The 21,621-nt window shown below is 42.5% G+C and overlaps 1 protein-coding gene across 6 annotated transcripts in view; it reads right to left on the bottom strand.

The window, feature by feature from the left end:
• The window catches only part of CREB1 (cAMP responsive element binding protein 1), a 58,772-nt gene extending 53,522 nt beyond the window's left edge, over nt 1–5,250 (bottom strand). For 2 of the 6 annotated variants that reach the window (XR_004288497.1, XM_032354582.1), the window contains exon 1: nt 5,050–5,243. The gene's annotated coding sequence lies outside the window, so the exon portion shown is untranslated. Of the gene's footprint in view, nt 1–5,049 lie in introns of all 6 variants that reach the window. The other 4 variants (XR_004288496.1, XM_032354578.1, XM_032354579.1 and 1 more) reach the window with 3 other exon arrangements.
• Between the last annotated feature and the right edge of the window lie 16,371 nt (nt 5,251–21,621).

Here is a 21,621-nt window from a genome sequence, read left to right as displayed (position 1 = left end):
CCGTAAAGATGATTGCTTTGTAAACATTTTAGTCTCTGAGCAGGTAAAAACCAAATATGTCAGTATTTTATATAAAATACTATAAATCATGAAAATATTAGTAAGACAATATTCTTACACTAAGAACTTTCACACATGTAACTGTCAGCTTGAGCATACAGAAAATGAAATATACCACAAGAGTTTCATTTAATGGCTTTTTTTGAGAGATAAGAGACTTATGTATGTCCCTACTGCTGGATTATTAGTTATCATTTTCTAAGTTTAATCAACTTAAAACACTTACAGAATTTGTATTTTAAAGATAAATATACTAACTGCATGTAAAATGTACTTTAGTTAAATGCTACTTAACAGCCAAAAAGAAAGAGAAAGGTACTGAAACTTGTTTTGTGTTCTAGTTGAACTGAGTATTACTTTGTCCAATTGGCTGACCAGGGACTTACACACACCCCGCCCCCACACACACACACACAATCACCTAAGCAGTAAAGTCTAAGTACTCAAGCATATAGGTGAAACTCATTTATTTCTTGCCATTTATATATTATTAGCTATTATTTATTGCTATTTACCTAGGTATCAAATATAAAACTCACTGACAATAACACTAAGAAATACTGGAAAATCATGAGAAGCGAAATTAAAAAAGAAAAAAAAAAAAAAAAACAACCACCAGGGAAAAAGCTGCACCCTAATCAGCACTGCTGGGCAGTAATACTGCATGAGAATAGTCTGCTTAAAAAAAAAAAAAAAAAAGACTGGACTATATGAGATGTTCTTTCTCATTTAGAAAAAAAACTATAGACACTTTTTTGGGCTGCAATAAAAGGAAGTCTGTTCAAGGCACAAGAATCTTAACAAAAAGAGTTAAATTCAGACAACACAGTTTGTGAATTAACTCTTACACACTTGCCTTTTTATGCACATCTGAATCATTTCACTAAAACTTTTAAAAACTAGAGCTTAAAAAGTAACAAGGCAGTTCAAATAACCATTTCCTGTCAGAAACTGGTATTTCTCATTCAAAAGAAATAAAGACATAATGACAGAAGCTCCTCGCTTAAAAGGTCATACAAGACCTAAAAATAAAATCAACTTACTAACTGGTTACTAAATACAGGTATATCCATACAATAAGATGCCTCATTAAAAAAAAGTGAAGCTCTTTATGTACTGATACAAACCAATGGCCAAGTCATTTTAAGTGAAAAAAAAGGGAAGATATAGAAGAGTGTATATAGTATACTATCATTTGTTTAAAAAAAAAAAAAGTGTGGGCACAGGGTGGGGAACACAGAGTATTTGCTTTTATATGGATAGAATTACCTCTGAAAGGACAAAGAAAAAATTGGTTAACACTTGGGCAATGGGAATGAGCACGAGGGTGTATCACATGACAATCTGCTGTATTACATTTTATATGCTTTGAGTTACGGACTTCCTGAATGAATTACTTATTAAAAAAATAAAATTGGAAATATAAATATATAATCTTCCTTTCTTCCATTATTTCACCAAGGGTGATCTCTCCTTTGATTGCTTTCTTATGACATATATTCTGTCTCATTAGTCATCGTGTCCCCAAAAGTTCCTTGAGGGTAGAGATAAAACAGTGTAATTCATCTCTGGATTTGTTGCAGTTTCTGGCTGGGTGTATTAAATGTAGTAATAATGAATAATTTTAAAATTATAGGAAATGTTTGTTGAACACTTGTGAAATGCTAGGCATTTAATATGTATATTATATAACACCTACATTTCTATGACGTAGGTATAGTATATTTGTGACCAAGGAAATTGAGGAACGGAGAAGAAATTTACTTAAGGTCCCACAGCCAAGAAGTTAAAAAAGCTTTAAAATGAATAGCTATCATGAAGTCCCTAAGGAGGTACTTTATAATTTATCGCACAGCCCTATAAAGTAGGTGGTATTCTAATTTAACAGATAAGGAAACCAAAGTTGAAAGATTAAGAAACTCCCACAGGTCACAAAATTTCTTGAGGGGTAGACACATGATAGCAGTGGCAACAGAAGGAATGAAACCCAGGCCTTTAAGTCCAAACCCAATGCTCTTTCCACTAACTACATTCTCTGTCGCAGGCAACTAAATATTTGAATTACGACCAACTACTGCCTCAAGTGATTCTGCAGTACAGATGAGTTCACACATGAGTAAGGAAAAAAAACCCTTGCATTTTTTCCATTCCCAGATTATCTAGTATATTCTTAAATTCAGATTAGAGGCATAAGTATTCAATAAAAAAGCCATCACTGGAAGCAACACTGTACATCAAGAAGCACATGCTTGTAAAAGACTGACACAGGCTGTTATAAGCAAGTCTATATAACCATATTTGCTAAATTATTTTATGGAATAAACTGAATTATAAATTTCAGCGATACACTGAAAGCCATTATGTTACAATTTTTTCTACTGTGGAAAAAAATGACTAAAACTATTAAAATAAGGTGAAGAGGGCATACTTGGTTTTATTATAACCACATTATATCCAAAAAGTAAAACCCAATGCTTTAGGATGGGAGATTATAAAATAAAGCTACTTGTCTATAAAAATGAAAATTTCTATTAGTCAGATATAATCAGGAAAATTAATTTCAAAAGCAGGAAAAGGAAGGTACCATATTATGAATCAGGTTTCTAAGTTCCCCTAGGTTCTTACATGGGGGGAAAATCATTCAAAAAGGGGTATCACCAGAATTTTAAAATTGAACAAGAAGTGGCCCTTTAACATTTTTCAGTCTGGGTCAAAGATTTTTTATTTACTTTCTGAATAGATGTAACCACTTAAAAAAAAAAAAGAGTACAGATTTAACTGTAATTTTTCGTGATTCCCTGAGAAGTGACATAAGTATAAGTTATAACCATGCTCCAAGTGAACATTCAAAAATTAATGAATATAAAAGTCTGAAACATTCCACTTGGAACTGCTAAGAATTACAGATTATGACTCTATGAATAAAACAAAATTTAAAAGACCTTTGGATAAGACAAGAAAAAATCCATCTGAAAAAAAATTCTTTCCCTTTAAATTCACACAAAAAAAGAGTCACTGGCATAGTCTGTGTAAGGGAAAAATATTCTACTCAACTGATGCTGGCCTGCGAAAATCAAAGGAAAAACAGTAATCTATGGCATCTTCGATACTGTAACTACTTCAGTGTTGGTAAATAAAATCACCTCCCCAATCCTTATGTAAGCACTCTTAACTGCATCTTAATGAAGTTTCTCAGCAATAACATATTGTTAAAATGTTTTTTGTTGTTGTTGTTTTTTAATGACTTACAGTAGAGTAAAGTAGTTTTGAAAAAGTGACTTGGATACAGAAAAACCAAAAGACAGGGCTTCTATTATCAATCAGTATTTATTCTTAAGAAACCTTGTATGTATCCATCACTATGCCATCCTACTACGAGAGTATTCTTACAACGAATAACTTGTTCATCTTTTTGCACCACCTAAAATAACTGTTTTGGCTTTGCTTTTAAAGCAGGAAATGAGCCGTGAGTGTAAAAAGATTTCAAGAGCTGACAACCAAAGTATCTTTTACACCAACCCTTTAGAAGGCTGAACCGATGCAAGCTAAGGCTAGGATAAAATTCTAACTTCTTAGGAAGCTATCACAAACTTAAATAGGTCATATTCCAGGTCCTTTCAAAACTGTCTTTTAATCTTTAATGTGTCAGTGACTTCTCTGCCGTTCCTTTTTCCCAACAGGCAAAGAAAAAATAAGCCTTGTGGCTTAAACTATGGTCGGTCCCCGCCGGAGTTACTTCTTGCCTGGAAGGCAAACACTGGATACTTTTAAATGCCTATTTTTAGAATTAGTATTAATCCATCTCTTATTTAAGTTTAGACAGAAACGTGGGAACCTTGGTAGGGGGTGGGAGATCCAGAGGACCCAAACTCGGTTACCCCTAACCCCCAAAGTGAGGCAAAACAAAAGTGAGTCGGCTACCCTTCGTTTCAAAGAAGTGTTTCAGAATGATAGCTCTCAAGGATTACTACCTTATTGAAAAGGGTTAAAACCGAAACTGTTTTCAAACACCAGCTTCCCTTTTACAGGATCCCAACAGCTTTTTAAAAAAGTTTTACAAATCTGTTTTTCTTAGCACCCGCCTTCCTCCCCAAAGAATGCATTTCCAGGACTGACGACTGACTTAAAAAAGAGTGAGGGAGAGAGTCAAAAATTATCTTTAAAAGCACGGCTCTCGTCATGTCAACTAAGCAGAAAAGAAGAGAAAACAGTGTCTCCCCAGTGGGGTGGGAGCGGGGGGAAAGGGCACGAATAAAATACAGCACGAGAGGAAACCTTTGGTTCCGAACTTTATTGCACAAAGAGCGTGGAGAGAAGAGTAGGTCAGACGTTGCAGCGCTTCCCCTCGCGAAGCGGGCATGGCAGGCACCGAGGCTACCGGGAAGGCAGGCACCTTCACCTCCTCTGCCCTCAACTGTCGCCTTCTTCCTCCTCCACCCCCCGCGGGCACCCCGGCGGCGCTGCCCCGGCGGACCGTCGGGCCAGGTCGCGCCAGGCCGGGGGCGAGGCGGGCGGCGGGGGCCGGGCGGGCGGACGGGCGGCGCGGGGGGCAGCGCCGGGCCGGGCGGGCGGCGGGCGGCCTCCCCCGGGGCGGCTCCCGGCTCCCGGCTCCGCGCCCGGCCCGGCGGCGGCGGCGGGAACGCGGGCGCCAGCTCGCCGCGGCCGGCCGCCCGCACACACCCCCGGCCGCCGGCTCCCACCCCGCCCGCCGCCCGCCGCCCGCCGCCCGCCGCCCCCCGCCATGAGCGCCGCCGCTGGCTGCAGGCAGAGTCGCTGCCGCCCCGGCCGCCGCTGGCTCCAGTCCGCCGCCATTATTCTTTGTTCGCTGCGAGCGGCGGCGATGTTGTGGGGCTCGGGCGGAGGCTCCATCTTTACCGCGGCCCCTCCTGCGAGGGGAAGGCCCCGAGCGCGGGTGTCCGGCGCCTCCCCGTCCCCCCTCCGTCCCCCCGGCTCTCTCCGGCTCCTGCCTCCTCCTCCTGCTCCTCTTACCGGTGGTACAAGCTCCTCCGTCACTGCTTTCGTTCGCGGCCCGGATCTCGCTGGAGTTTTATTCTCTCCCCCACGTAACACACCGCGTCAAACTACACCTCCGCCGCGTCACTCACCAACACTCCGCTTCTCCCAGCCGCCCGGGCCACAGGCAGCAGCAGCCGCCGCCGACTGAGGAGCCGCAGCCAGGGAGCCAGCCAGCGCCGCCCAGTGCCGAGTGCGCAGCGGCCGCGCACGGAAACAGCCGAGCTCGGCCCGGAGGAGCTCGAGCGGCCCCGCCCCCCCGCGCTGGAGGCGGAACTTGCCGAAGGCCTTCGGGGTCCTTCGGCCGAGGCGAAGGCGTTCCGCCTGGAGTTGGGTGGTGGCTAAGGTGGGAAGGGACGGGCGGGGGAGGAGTGGTCTGAGCCCCACCTCGCGGTTTTGGCGGATAAAACCCGGCGGTGGCAACGGGCGGGAGGAAGGCGGCTTGTGTGTGGCTCTTCGGGGAATTCCTGACGCGTGTCGACCGTTCGGTGGAAACCCCCGCGCCTGTCTGCCCCTGTGGCAGCAAGCGGCGGGCTCTGGGGCGGCTGCGGCGGCGGGGGCCCGAACCCCGAGCCCCGAGCCCCGGGCCCCTGAGCGCCTGAGGCCCCGGGAACTTTCAAAAACGCGGCGGGGACGTGGCCGACGCGCCGCCAGGTCTGGGACGCGGCTGAGAGCCAGAGCCGGGCGAGCCGGGAGGGCGGGTGGCGGAGGCTCTGCAGCCGCCCCGCAGCCGGGGGCCTGGGCCGCGTGCCGGGATCCGGGGCCCCTGCGCCGCGCGGGCGTTGTGGCGCGGGGCTGGGAAGGGTTTGCCCGGCCCGCGGCCTCTTCTGTCCGAGAGTCCGTGGAGCTGCCTGGCGGCCGCCCGTGCCACTGTTCGATCTCGGGGGACGTAGGCCCCGGGACTTGGGGCGCCTCGCGGGGCGCCGCCCAGCAGCCAGGCCGTGATAACCTGTTCGGTCCCTGGGGATCCCCGAGCAATGACCTGTCTCGACCGAGGTTGCTCTGGGGCTCTCCGAAGTACGAACCCCGCCCCCAACCTGCCCGCCTTCCTCCGCCCCCGCCCCCCCCCCCCGGGCATCGTCCCGGGTCGCTGTCTTTTCGCCGCTGTTTCTCACCGCCGCGGTTTGCAGCCGCGGCGCCCTTTCCTGCACCCGCGCGGGGAACCCGACGGCGTGACTAACGTTCCTGTGACTCTGACACTGCTTTCTCGGAGGTCGCCCAAGGCCACGTTTCTGGCTCTTCTTTTTACTGAGCTCTGCAGTCCTCTCCCCGGGCTCTCCGGTCTTACGGTTCTTCTGTCCTTTAAAGCGAATCTGTCTTTAGGAAGCCGAGGGGACCGAGTCACATCGGACGGAGCCCCACCCGCTCCGGGCTTCCCGCCGCAAAGCCGAGTTGCCCTTCCGGGTGCTCTCGATGTCCTGCTTTCCCGGGACTGGGGGCTGGAGAGGGTCCCTCTTTCCCTCGGTTACCTCCAACCCTTCCTTCACTTCTGGCTTTTCTGTTACTCGAACACGCTGAAGTCTCTCCTTTATGTAAAAATATTTCTCTCCTTAAGTCTTTCCCCCGCTGGGACTGCAGTTGTGTCTTACCCACGGGACATTCTCACGTGTCCCTTTCCTCAGCCCCACCCCCCCATCCCCGGTCTGGCTTCTGTTCCTTCCACGCACCCGAAGCAGTTCTGAAGTTTCAGTCCTCCTCTTCCAAGACCTCGTTCTAGCGTTGGAAACTATTGACCACACCCTCACTGTAGCATTCTCTTCCTTCTGCTCGTATTTCAAAGTTTTCCTCTCATTTTTCTGATGGTTCTTTAACAAGCAGCTTCGCTATATTGGATAACCCAATATTTATCCAAGTATTTGGATAACCCAGCCCTCATGTACAGGTACCCTCTGCCAAAGACGGTCCAACTCATTCCTCAAGCCTGATCTTGCTCTTGAGCTCTGAATTCATATTTCTAACTGGCTTTGTGACACTTTCATTTGGATGACTGGGCCATGTCAGACTCAACCTATATATCATATTCCCTCCAAAATCATCTTCTCACAGCCCTTGGATCAGTAAGGGGCATCCTATTCATTTACTCAGTTCAAGCCAGAAACTTAAGATACTTCTGACACACCCAAATCACCTACACGTGTCTACCTTAAAAAATTGGATTTGTGGGGTGCCTGTGTGGCTCAGTCGATTACGCATCCAACTCTTGATTTTGGCTCAGGTCATGGTCTCAGAGTCCATGGGAATCAAATCTTGTATTAGGCTCTGTGCGGAGTGCTGTGTCTACTTAATGTTTTCTTTCCCTCTGCCTCACCCTCCCCAGGCCCCACACTCTCTCTCACTCTAAAATAAATAAAATCTTTAAAAAAATTTTAAAAATTTGATTTGCGACCTCTCCCTTCCTGTGGCTCCTTTTCATACTCTAGTATAATCAACCTCCATTGTTTGAAGTCCTGCAATGATTACCATCGAGGTCCAACAGAACTGCTTTTGGCTTATTCCGATCCATTTGCCATGCTGTAGCCAGAGTCAATTTTTTTTCTTTTAAATATAAATCTGACCAAGTCACTACTCTACTTGAATTCTTAATGACTTCCCTTTGCTTACTGAAAACAGTCTAAGGTCCTTATCATGGACACCAGACCCTCTACCATACCTCATACTTCTCATTGTCTCCAGCTTTCCCAACTGTCCTGCTCTCAGCACTCCAGCCACATTAGTCTTTTTATTTTTTCTAGGCTCTTCTCTCTCTCTCTCTCTGTTCCCTACTGCAGGCTCTCATCTCAAGGTACTTAATGATGTTGTTCCCTTCCTCTGGAATTCTTTTTTTGCTACCCACTCCCCATGCCAAACTGTAACTTCTCACTTTGTTTTTTAACTCACCCTACATACTTATCTGTGCTGGTAGTGATTATGTCTGTCTTGTTCACCACCAGCTCTTCCCCCTCCCTTCCCATTCCTAGCACCAGCAACAATTTCTAGAATGTAGTGGTACTTGTTATTTATTGAATAAATAATGAATATGTCTGGTCCTGGGCAAAGTTCCTTAACCTCTTGGTGTTCAAGTCCTGGTTCAGCCACTTAATAACTATGTGACACTGGGCAGATTGTTCATTCTTGTCCTTCAGTTTTTCCATCTGCAAAATAAAGATGATAATAGCTCCTACATCCTTGTGTTATTATGATAAATGAGACCATTGGTGTAATGTGTTCTTGGAACAATCTTTGGCATGTAAAATAAGTGGATTAAAATGTTACATATTACTGGCTTTTACTTGCACATCTTACCCTTGTGTCAAATATGTTTTCAAAACTGAGCTTATCATCTTCCTCGCCTTACGCTATAGATGATACCAAGTTCTTGGAATTATTTACTCATAGCCTATTTTTATCACCAATCAAACTGGTAATTTTTTATTTCAAAGTTTCTTCACATTCTTCCTTTCTGCTCACGATGACCTTCAGTTAGGCCCTATCTCTTCGTATCTTACTTTGCTAACTTCCTAGGAGCGTTTTGACTGCAGGCCTACTTGCCTTATTCCCTTGTGCCCTGTGGTCAGACCTATGGGCCACCAACAGTTATAAACCCTATATTCTCCTTGAGTTCTGCTCTCTTGGCCTCTGTTCTCACCTAAGTTTGTTCATTCACTCATTCATTCAATCATCCATTCATCCAAGTGCAAGTTATTTTACTAAACATTTTGGATATACTCCCGACTTGAAATTGAGTCTCTCAATTTCATCTAGTCTTCTCCAGCACCTCTATGAACCACGAAAATGAAGGAGAAATGTCAAACTTCCAGCATCCATTTTTTGTCTCTGTGACTTGGAAGCTGCCTTTATTTTTGACTCAATCATAGCCTTGGAAAATATGATCAATATTGGGAAAAGAGGAGAAGTTTTGTGCCCTGAGACAGATCCAGAAAAGGGGGAAGGTTTTATAAGTTGATTATAAAAAGATTCAAGGAGAAAGTGATATCTAAGAGCTTCTCTCTAACCACGGCTTCCTTTTCCTGTTATTTTTCTCTCTTGCCTTTGCTGTTGAACCTAATTATCACTGTCACTACAAAGTCATTTCATGAACTCTGCCTATTCCAGTTCATCACCTCTCGTGACTTAATTTGCTTTCCTACCTAACCCCAAGGCCATAGTGAACTATTTCATTTATTCGAAAAGTATCGGTTAAACACCTACTTTGTGCCATGCACTCTTAGAAACTGAGGGCAGAGTAGTGAATAAAACATTGCTCCTATCTAAAGGATACAAAAATCCTTAACCTCTCCTTTTCTGACATTTCTTGTTCACCATCGTGCTCTCCATTGTGCTCTTATCCAGTCTCAGGGTTGTAAACACTAGGTATACGCGGACAACTTTCACGATTATACCTTCCCCACAAGTCACTAGGGACCCCAGGCTCACAACTTGACTTGGTTATTATCTTAAACTGGGTTGATACACACCTCAAACTCAAAATATCCAAATCTAAATTGAATTTCCCCTTCACATTTTTACTCCCTGCTTTTCCCACCCTAATAGCTGAAGTTAAAAATCTTGGCATGACTCTTAGTGCTTGCCTTTCTCTCACACCTCACATCTATTCCTTTAGGAAAATGTATTGGCTATACCTGCAAAATGTATCCAAATCTGACTGCTTACCACCTTCACTGTGAGTGAGCCAAATCTATAATACCTTCATTTCTTGCCTGGATTACTGCAATTTCTTCTGAAGTTTCCTTACTTCTTGCCTGGCCATACACCAGCCATACTTCTGCCTTAGCGCCTTGGGGCTGTTTCAGTGCCTAAAATGTTCTTTTTCCAAATATGGAGAGAGTTAACTCCCTCACTTCAAATCTGCTGAGGGAGAAAGCAGTTTCTCACTGACTTTTCTCCCTCCGATCCTCCCTTCCTCCCTCCCTTTCTTTCTTTCTTTTTCTCTTTATCTATCTATCTGTCATCTATCTATCTATCTATCTATCTATCTATCATCTTTTGCTTTATTCATGAAGTTTTATTTAAAGATACTTCCTCAGAGTGGAAGTAAAATTACTGGGGCAAAGATCATGAAGCATTCCTAGTCCTTGATTATCAAATTGCTAATCAAAAGGGTTATAACAATTTACATTCCTTTAAGCAATGTATCAAAGTACCCACCTCAGTCCATCTTTATTTACTCCGATTGCTCATTTATAGATGAAAAAGGGCATCTCCTTGTGGGTTTTTTTTTTTTTTTGGTGGGGTTTTTTTTTTTTGACCATACTACTTAAAATTGCAACTTTTCACCTGCCTCAACCACACCCCCATACCCAGCCCATTTTTCTAGAATCTCCATATCCTGTTAGTATTTTTTTCTGTTTTCTGTGGCACTTATTACCTTCAAACATACTATTTTACTACTTTTTATATTCATTGTTGACTGGCTTCTCTGCTAAAATACAAGTTTTAAAAAATAATATTTTCATTTTGTTCGCTGATGTATGTCAAGTATTAGAACCATGCCATAACATATACCCTGTGCTCAATACGTATTTGTTGAATGAATTTCCAACTTGCCTATCTTTGATCTTAGATGGTTCATACCATTCAGATTTATTTTCCTGGTTGCTTTTTCAGTTAAAATGCAGAGATGTATAAAAGGCTTTCTTCTTATTTCATAATTACCTTATAATCTTAAACTTAATGTAATAGGTACCAGTAAATATTTCTGGATCAGGAAATAATTGAAATCATTAACTCTTGGCTCTCTATTTATAACAACAAAAAGAAAAAAAAATGAATGACCCAAGTATCCCCACTACTAAATAGTTAACTATTGAGTTAATTTTTTGACCCTTATAGGTACATGTAACTTTTTTTAATACTGATTATATTGTAACTATTCATTTGCTTGTCTTCATCCTTCATTGAACCATGAGCTCCCTAATGGCAAGGTTTTGTTTTGTTGAACTTGCATCCATAGTAACTGGCATATAATAGATGCTTAGTAATGTTTCTTGAATAAAATAATGAAAGTATGGTTAGAGTTTCTCCAGCACTGGTCAAGGGAGAGGTCCCTTGCCCAGTGGATGCTAGCATATGATCTCCTGAGTTCCTCTCCTACAAAGTGTAGAGGGATGCTTGGGGCTCTTTGTAGTTGGAATCAGTGAAATTTATCAATGCTCAGGAAGTCATTTTGTGCTTCTCATTGTACTTTCCAGATAGTTTTCCAACAGAGATGAGAAAGCACTGAACTGTTACAATTATTCCCGGTCTGTTTATAAGTAATAGTTCTCCGTGTAGATTAATACATTGCTTCTTAAAATTAATCTTAACAACAACAAAAAACAACTCTTGATTTCCACTTCCTTCTCCAACTACTGTCTCATTTTTCTTTTTCTTTCTTTCTTTCTTCTTTCTTTTTGCTCTCTTTACAGCAAATACCCTTGAAAGAGTTCTATATTCACTGTCCCAATTCCTTTTCTCTTACTTTCTGTTAAATCTGCTGCAACTAGCTCTTACCCCAGCATTCCACCCGACTGCTCTCCATGTTACTTAATCCAATGACCTGTTTTTAGTCCTCATCCCACTTGACCGATCAGCAGCATCTGACACAGTTGATGCTTCCCTCCTCCCTGTAACACTTTCTTTACTTGGCTTCTGGGACGTTGTGTTCTCCTGGTTTTTGTCCTACACTACTGGTCACTGTTCTCAGTTTTCTTTGCTCACTGACCTCTTAATATTGGAATGTCTCAGGACATTGTCCTTGGACTTCTTTTGTTCTTTTTAAAAAAGATTTTACTTATTTGAGATAGAAAGCAAGAGAGGGAGAGCACAAGCAGCAGGGAGGAGCAGAGGGAGAGGCAGGCTTCCCCCTGAGCAGGGAGCCCGACTTAGGACTCGATGGCAGGACCGTGAGATCATGACCAGAGGTGAAGCCAGACACAACCAACTGAGCCATCCAGGGCCCTGGGACAACTTCTGTTCTTGTAACCTCTCCCTTAGTGATCTCTTTCAGTCTTACGACGGTAGGTAGAAGTAAGCTCACAACTCCCTCATTTCAGACCCAGACTTGTACAACCAAGTACCTGAGCTTTCCTACTTGGATGTTTAATGGACCGACCTCTCCATTTCCATTCTAACAAAACTTAACCCTGGATCTCCTCTCCCCTCAAAAACCATCTTTCCTTACAACCTTCTCTATCTCAGTTAACAGCAGCTCCGTCGTACTCATGGCAGAGGTTGACTCAGCAACTTTTATACCCCATGTCCAACCTGTCATCCAATGTGTTGCTCTCCTTTCAAAATATATGACCACGCTCCCTATCTCCCCTGATCCCCCCACCGTCACCTTTGACTAGGATTTGTATCAGCTACCCTTGATCTTCATTCTATACTCAACAAAGCAGCCAGAGCGATCCTTTTAAAACATGAAGTAACCATGCTATCACTGTCTGGAACTATCCAGCACGTCCCCATCTCACTCAGAGCAGAAGCCATGATTCTTGCAATTAGCCAAAATTCCCATTACCTCTTTGCTCTTACTTCCTGTTATTCTTCCTCTTAATTTCTTTGGTCATGTTGGCCACCTTGCTGTTCCTCAAATATCTTGGCCCTGCTTTCTCCTTGGGGATTGTGCACTTGCTGTTTCTCATGCTTGAAATGCTCCTAAGGCCAGGCATTTTCATGTCTTCCTTATCCCCCCAGGATTTTGCTCAGCTGTCTCCATTTCTGGGAAGTCTTCTCTTACTACCCTGACGAAAATCATTCACCTTCCACTCCACCTTCCTTTGCTCTTTTGCTCCCCCTATTTCCCTTTCCCACTTAATTTTTCTCCGTGGCACCTATCATTCTGTGGCGTGTTATACTCTTAACTCACTAATTGTGTTTATTGCCCATCTGATCCCTCCAGGGCAGGGACTTTTATCTCTTTTTTTCATTGCTGTATCCTTAACCTCTAGAACAGTGTCTTCTGCATAGCTGGCATTCAAAGATTTGTTGACCGATTGTAGTTGAAATTCTGGATTCAGTATTAATCTCCTGGTATTTGGTTAGCAGAACAGATCCCCTTCAGTCTGATCACCTCTGGATGCATCCAAAGATACTGAGTTTCTATCCTGCAGTCTGAATCATGAGGGTTCCACCCAGGTACTGCCTTCTCATGGGGCTTGATTTCAGCATGGCCATGTTCTCTGCCATCTCTGTCTTGGTTCTATATAACCTGAACGAGGTGAGGACCCCTTTGAAGCTTTCTGATTTTCCCATGTCCCAGAGTCAGAACTGAGGAAATGACCAGCAAGATTCTGGTTACTTTTAATTTCTATTATGAGGACTAAATGGTAAGCTACCAGTGCCTGTAACTGAGTGCAGTGCTGCATAAACAATCAGATGGCCTCTTATCCTTCTAGAAATTACAAAAGGGCCAGTGGTTGGTGATTGAAATCAGTAGTGGTAACAGGTGATTTGTTGAGTGCTTACTTTTTGCCAAGCACTGTTCTAAACACTTTTGTTGTATTAATTAATTTAATCCTCACAATAAACCAATGGGGAGAAGTATTAACATTAAAAACATTTTATAGGGGCACCTGGGTGACTCAGTGGGTTAAAGCTGAGCTCTGCCTTCGGCTTGGGTCATGATCCCAGGGTCCTGGGATTGAGCCCTACATCGGGCTCTCTGCTCAGCAGGGAGCCTGCTTCCTCCTCTCTCTCTGCCTGCCTCTCTGCCTACTTGTGATCTCTGTCTGTCAAATAAATAAATAAAATCTTAAAAAAAAAACAATTTTATAGATGAGTAAGCTGGAGCACAGAAAGGCAAAGAAATGTCTCTGTGGTCCTAGAGCTAGGAAAAGGCAAGGTCAGAAAGGGAACCCAGGAAGTCAGGTTTCAGAGCTTTACTCTCAACCACAGTGCTCCCCTGCCTGTTTGTAGAGGGGACAGTGAGGAGGAGCTTTGCACTGAAAGGAAAACAGAGTAATTATGGTTTCATCAGCATAAGTCTACCATTCTGAAAGCCCCATAGGAACACAAACTCTTTTTTTTCTGTCATCTGCCTATTGATGTTTTCCTATATAACACAAGAATCAGGGCAACTAGGGGCGCCTGGTTGGCCCAGTTGGTTAAGGGTCTGCCTTTGGCTCAGGTCATGATCCCAGGGTTCTGGGGTTGAGCCCCACATCAGGCTCCCCTGCTTCTTTCTCTCCCTCTGCCTGCAGCTCCCCCATTTGTGCTCTCTGTCTCTGTCAAGTAAATAAAATCTGTGTGTGTGTGTGTGTGTAGGATCAGGCCAACTATCTTCCAAGATACCATGCTTCCTCGGCAAGGAGTAGGCTCCTTGAGACACTGCCAAATCATTCCCTTCCTTCCCTACTTCACTAGCTCCTACTCTTTAGCGGAGCTTTGAAGGGTATATCATTAGCTCTGAGCCCTACCTAACTGTTCTACCCCCACCCCAACACTCAGGTCCAGTTTAGGGGCCTCTGTTTTTGTTTCCATCAAAGTGCCTATCACACTTACTGGTCATGATTTAATTGTCTAATCTCCTGCTAGACTGTAATCTCTATGAGGGGAGAGATTTCATCCACCTTATTCTCTGAGACATGCCTAGCATGATGATTTTCACATTGGAGCAATTCAGTAAAATTGTTTTGAGTGAATGAATAAAAGTGTTTTTTCCCATAGACTATTATATCCATGCCTTAAGGTGTGTTTTCTTATGGTCCAGGTTGTCTGTCTAGCCTGAAATGGAAAAGATAATTTTCTTTTAGTCTGCATTTCAGCTGTTGGGTTTCCATGTTACCATTGCCTATGCCATAATGCTATTGTCATTTGGCTCTTCTTTCTGCCTCAGATTCAACTATTATTCAACTGCTATGTGATGTCTTCCTAGGGTCTTTGATATCTATGTGCTAATTTAAAACTGAGATAACTTTTCTGGGTTTCAGTTTCCTTGACCATGTATTCAAGATACCTAATTGACTTGCACAAGATAAAACTATAAATTTGAAGATGGATTTGAATTTAGAGCTTCCAATTCTAAATTTAGCTTCCTTTTTTTTTCCATATATAATGTTATCTTCCTATTCCCATCTCAAATCTGTGTCTACTAGGCCATGGCTAACACCTGTATTACTGAGTGACAGCCACATTTCATAATCTTAACATACGTACCTTCTCTGCAAGCCTTTTCCCCCCTCCCCTTTGTTCTGGTTATCACTTTTTATTCGTTTTCTTCTCATTTCCACTCTGCTGGCTCCTCTCCCCACCAGTGGCACTCAGTGTTTATGAAAACATTCTCAGGCAGGTTCTAATCTTGTATATAGATTGAGGGCTTTAGTGATAATTGGTTATTTCTATTATATGCTCTCCTTACTTATGTCTATTTCAGAAGTAGGTAGGAAAAGAGTTTTAGAGATATGAACTGGGACACATACTACTGGGCACCTGATCAAACAAGATGATTAAATACACACTTTTTGGTCTATTCTTTCCTGACTCTCCATAGTACAGGAGGAAGAAAAGTATGAACCCTTATGGTACAGACAGAATAATGCCACCCTGCCCCCAGACTCTCATGTCCTAATTCCCAAAACTTATGAATATGCTAGCTTACCTGGCAAAAAGAACTTTGCAGATGTAACAAAGTTAAGGGTTTTGACATGGGGAGATTATTTTGAATTATTTGAGTGTAATCATAAAGATCCTTATAAAGCAAAAAAGAAGGCAAGAGAATTCAAGTCAGAGAGAAAGAAAAAAACATATTGAAAGATGCTCTGTTTTGAAGATAAATGATGAGGTCATTAGCGAAGGAATACAGAAGTCTCTAGGAACTAGAAAAGGCAAGGAAACGGATCCTCCCCTAGAGTGTCCAGAAGGAGTACAGCTCTGCCAACACCTTGATTCTAGCCCACCAAGACTGATTTTAGACTTCAGACCTTTGGAACTATAAGATAATAAATTCGTGTTTTAAGCCATTAAGTTTGTGGTAATTTGTTACACTGACAATAAGAAATTAATTCAGCTCCCTAAGGACAAAAAGAACAGGAAAGGAAACCATAGCAGTTCAGAAAATTCAGCACATGTTATAAGATGTGATAGATGGAAGAAAAGTAACAGATGGAAGACGGAAGAAGTGGACACCTGAGTGTCCGCAGGAGGGAGAAGGGATGGCAACAAGAAGCAGGTAACTTGTCCTATAGAAACCCAGAAGGGATCAGGAGCTGGAGGTCATACCTGATGCATCCCATTTACAGAGCCCAGGAAAAGAGGAGGCCTTAAAATGTAAATTATAAAATGTAAGTTATAAATCCAGCTAACAAACTGCTAACTAAAGTATATTCTGTCCTATCTTGAGAAGTGCAGAGAAGGGACTTCCATTTGGGGGTACTTGATCAGCATGAAAGAGAGAAACCAACAAACTATTCAACCAACTAAAACCAACCAACCAGAAAGCCTGATAAGTCTGATGATATTGAGATGAGAGTTAAAGTGGTGGAGAGTTTTGAATTAGTGACATGTGCTTAGACAATCACATAAGTGAAAAGAACAATACAATTATTAGCTCCAGGAAAAAAAAAAAGGTTAGGCAAATTAATTAGGTTTACAAATTAATTACAGTCTATTATATGGCTCAAATAGAATAGAATACAAGGCTCTAAAAATGCAACTACCAATTATTAATCTAAGTAAAATTATGATAATGGCGGCTGGGTGGCTCAGATGGTTGTGCAACCAACTCTTGATTTCAGCTTAAGTCATGATCTCAGGGTCATGGGATCAAGCCCCCTGTTGGGCTCTGTGCTGGGCATGGGGTCTGCTTGTCCCTTTTCCTGCCCCTCCCCCTGCACATCTCTCTCTTTCAAATAAATAAATCTTAAAAAAAAATAAAATTATGATCTATAATGAAAGGCCGTGCGTATGGTAGGCATGCAGAGAGGGAGGAAAATAAACCCTCATTTCCATAATACAAAGTCAATAAGTAATGCCTAAAGCAGAAGTACCAAGTGGCCACAATAAAACATGTGTAGAGATAAGGAGGTCCGTCTGAAGAACCAGCCAAGAAAACTCACAGTGGCTATCTGTAGGGTAGGGTACATATTCAGTGAGAAGGCTGTGGTATTCAAACTATGAACATGTACAACTTTGATAAAACTAGATTTTTCTTTTTAAAAAGCGTGGGGGATAAACCGTGGTATTGGGGAAAAATTATCAAAGATACTTTCCTGGATTTGAAAAACATGAGCATTAAGATTGAAGGAGATATTCAAATCTCTTGAAAAGAGCCCATGTCCAAGTGTATGACCATACAATTTTAGAATACCAGGTACAAAAACGAGAAGAAAGTAAATGCCTCTGGGAGGGGCTGAAGGTATGTACAGAGGACTTGGAATGAGAAGAGCACTGAACTCTCAACAGCATCACTGGAAGCTTGAAGGCAATGTGTTCGTGTGTTCTGATCTTGAGGGAGAATTATTCCAAATGCAGTATGCAGTTTACTGTTATTTTTAGACATGCTAGATTTTTGCCCCTCATGAACATTTCCTCAGGAAACTATGAGAAGATATGCATTACCAAAATGAGGGAGTAAGCCAAGAAAGAAGATCCAGGAAACAAGCATGTATCTGTCAGTTTAGGGTATGATGTAGTCACAACCAACATGAATATCTCCACGGTTTACAATAAAGGTTTAACGTTTACTCACCCAAGTGTTCACCATGTAGTTCTGTTGGGACTCTCTACCCGGGATGTTATTGTCTTGCCTTGTGGCAGAGGCAGAGAGATAGAGAAAGAGAGATAACAGATCTCATCTGTCTCTTAAGCTTCTACCTTGGGGTGACACACGAATTGGCAAGTGACATGGTGACTTCTGAGTTTCACATGGCAGAAACGTAGACTCCTTCCATTGGGTGGAACATCACAAGTCATGGCGTGGGCTGTCAGGAGGGTAAAGAAGTACCATCCATCCATTCAGTGCAGGAGAAGCATATATTTTGAACAAGAATACACTCTATCTAAAAGGGAACCCTTGCAGAGAAGAGAGCCAAAAGGAATCCCGACAGCAGCACCTGTGAGGAAGGAGGGAGAGAGTGTCAGGAGGAAGGTTAGTCAGAGGAGGAGGAACCGACGGGGATGGCTTTGTGACAGGTCTGACTGTTCAACAACCACCGGTCTGGGTAGACACTAGAAGGTTTGGAGTGGTGGCCTAACAGACTGCTGTTTCCTCATCAGCTTTCTTGGTACAAAGTTAGTTCTCTCAAACACTATGCAATATAATAATTAAATGCAAATTTATATTATTTTTTAAGTGGGTAGAATCTTACCTACACGGTGTGTTGTGTGCTTGTGCCTCTGTGACGTGTGTGTGTCCCATGTTTGCCTTATGTGTGTGGTTAGGCAGTTCTTCTGAAATTGTAATTGGGAATTTCTGGTACCTGTCTGCCACAAGCACAGTACAGAAATTGAGAGCAAACATTTATAAGCTTTAATAAGTTAATTAATAACAATTCATTCATTAATTATTCGTTAATTAAAATTGATTAATTCAATAGAGTATTTTATGTCTGTTGAAACACCAATAGTACAAAATGTGAGGGTTCTGTTTTGTATTCTTTGCTTTTAAAATTTTTTTCCTAGTAATTCGTTTTTACTATATTTTGCAAACATCTGCATTGGACTGGAAGTTTTAAAAAAATGTGGTCCTTGGCCACAGTTTTAAAAGGACTGATTTAGGGTGTTAAAGTTAAGCTCTAGGATGAAAGCATTTGAGAATTATTGTCCTAGGACAATCAGCAAATGACCCATGCTACCCCTCCAGTGATGCTGCCTTCTGCTCAATTATACTTGGAGAATTTTATGTAGAAAGAACAGAAGCATATTGAGGTCAGCGCTCTTTGTCCTTAGGTGGCAAAGTTATTTACGATACCTCCTCTTCATCCAGCTTGCCCTTCAATAAAGCACCTGGAAAAAGTCCAAAGAAAACAGTTGTGTTTTCCAAGAAACCATGGGAAAGCGGCATTAGCAACCCCGAGGTGAAGACTTTTGACTTTCTAAGGCTAACAAGATTACTTTTTTTTTGCAGTCCTGTCCAAATGCTGCATTTTTGACTGCACGGCTCTCATGTTAATAGTCAAATACTTAAGGCATTTGTAATAGTAATATAAAAACATAGGGATTCTCTTGCCTTTTTCAACTGGCTTATTAGGTTCTTGCCTCTTTCCCTTCAGGCTTTATGCTCCTGCTACCCAAAGCTTATTAAAAGGAGACAAAAACGTCCATACTAAATGTCGCTGAAGGCTTCACAAGTGGTGCTTTACACGATAAAGCAAAATACAATTTATCATAGGATACATTTCAGAAGTGCCAGAGCACATTTCTTCCCTGGAATAGTGACATTTCTTTTCAATATACGAGCAAACACGATGAAGTAGTCAGTAACTCTGTCCGTTTTAACGCTGAAGTTCATATGTGTCTTGAAAAAACGCTTCTGGTATCTGTTAGCTGGGATTTCATCATGAATGTTGTCCTGGTCACACTGGAAAAGAACACAGCTGACTCCTGCCCTAACAGGAGTTGTGACTACCTGAACTCAGGAGCAGGATGTAGAGGTTTAAACCACACCCTGAGAAGCATCCCATCTCTGCACGGTAGGTGAAGGGCTGTCAAAGCCTGGTTAGCTCTGGATACAGGAGTCCCTGTGTCTCCTAAAACTCGCCATATCAAGGTATTTGACTTAAGCAGTTAGGGACTTAATGAGTGGTTATCAAGTTTTCTTTTTCTCACAAGACACATTTCTACCAAGAACATCCCAAGATGGAGTGGGGGGAGGAGTGCTGTGTATTTTCAAAAGCTCCTCCCGCCCACGCTGGGAACCCCTCTCCACTCTCTCCCCTTCTACAAGGAATTTAGCAAGAGTTTTCTTGTTTGGGTGTGTACGGATGATAGGGAAGGAGAGAATAAATCTTTTTACCTGTGCATGTCACCAGGCTCAAATGAGCCTAAGAACACTTAAAAATGTCGATGGCATTATTCCCAGTGTCCCTTCTCCGTGTAGACTTTTCTTAGTAAGGAATCTGGTCCTGTCAGCCAGATTGTTATATTTCAGTATTTGACATACTTCTTTTTGTAAGGGACTTATCGATGACAATTTACTATATGGTTCTGTATGCTGCGTCAACTACAGCGTTGCTTCTTCTGGGAAATAACTTCCTGCCAACAGAACTTTCAGGAAGACAAGCGTGCCTCCTCAGCACAAGCAATGTTATATCATTACGGTCGTGCATTTGCAGATCAGAAAAACAACTTTGTTTCATCTTAATCTATTGGGTTGGAACGCATACCTTCACAGTTCTGAGATCCTCTTAAAATAAGAGGTCCCTTAGTAATCACTTCTCAAACTACAAAGGAGGGCTATATGGAATTGAATTTACTAGTAAAATAGAATTGAATTTACTAGAATTTGTCATGCTCCCAGCTCTGACTCTTGACGGGGTGACATCTTATTCTAGGATCATGGAGTCTTCCTCCTTAGACTGATTTTCTTCCAGGATGGATCCCATCTTTTTTTTTTTTTTTTTGTCCCTCCCGTCGGTAAACTTACCTTGTGTAGATGTCATCTAAGGGATCTGTAAATGTTATTGTCTAATATGGTACCATTTGACACCCTATAATATTCCCAACATCTGTTCTATGGCACAACACTAAACAGTTTTTGTCACTGTGGTTTTAAAACGAGCCAGTAGAATACTTTTGTACTCGTGTGTCAGTTTCTTCTACTTCTTCCAGGAAGGCAGCCCTGAATCATTTTCAGGACTTTTTTTTTTTTTTTAATTGAACTCTAATCGACATACAATATCCTGGTTTCACTTTTATATAACCTCATCTGTCATTGTTGGTCCAAGATTAAACAGATAGTGTTTGCGCTTTAGGCTTACATGATGCAAGGTGTGAAAAGACTTATAATCAAAACACTCCATAAGTGGCTTGCTGCAGCTCACGAGTGTTTACCGGAATTACCCATAACACAGCACACAGCCAAAAGAGTTTTAAAAACACCTTTTCTTTCCAAAAGGACTTGTCCTAAGTTGTTGCTCCCGTCAGAGCTTGCTGCACTCATGCAGGCAGAGCACCTCTTGTGTCTAAGGAGGTAGAGTACCCATTCAGGTATTAATTTGCCTAACCAAACGACTCCAAGCACCTCGGGTTGGGGATGGAGTCTTACTTAGGGCATCTCCTTTCGTGCCTGTTCATTGCCTTGAACAGAGTGAACCAAACTCAACATCAAAAACACAGGACACGAAAGACTGGAATGAGAGGGCTGAGTGGAAGAGGGGTAGGCAGGGAAGACCCGGCCTAAAGATTGCATTCTTAAAATTCTTAAAGGGGAGGAACTTATTAAACCAGAAGCAGAGAATTTCATCTCGGGGGGAAAAAAAACACACAATGGCAGAGTACAGAGATTGTACGAGGCGTGCAGGAAACACACTGGTTTTCTTCACTGTTTGGAGCTTCCTCTGTGAAGGGTAGGGTGGGGGATGGAACTACTTTGCTGGATTGTCATGAGGTGGAATGAAACAAAACAAAACAAAA

This window comes from Mustela erminea, chromosome 8 (genome assembly GCF_009829155.1).
Source record: "Mustela erminea isolate mMusErm1 chromosome 8, mMusErm1.Pri, whole genome shotgun sequence".
NCBI lineage: Eukaryota > Metazoa > Chordata > Mammalia > Carnivora > Mustelidae > Mustela > Mustela erminea.
Note: the sequence above shows the minus strand (reverse complement) of the source record. Positions and strands in the feature narration are given on the sequence as shown.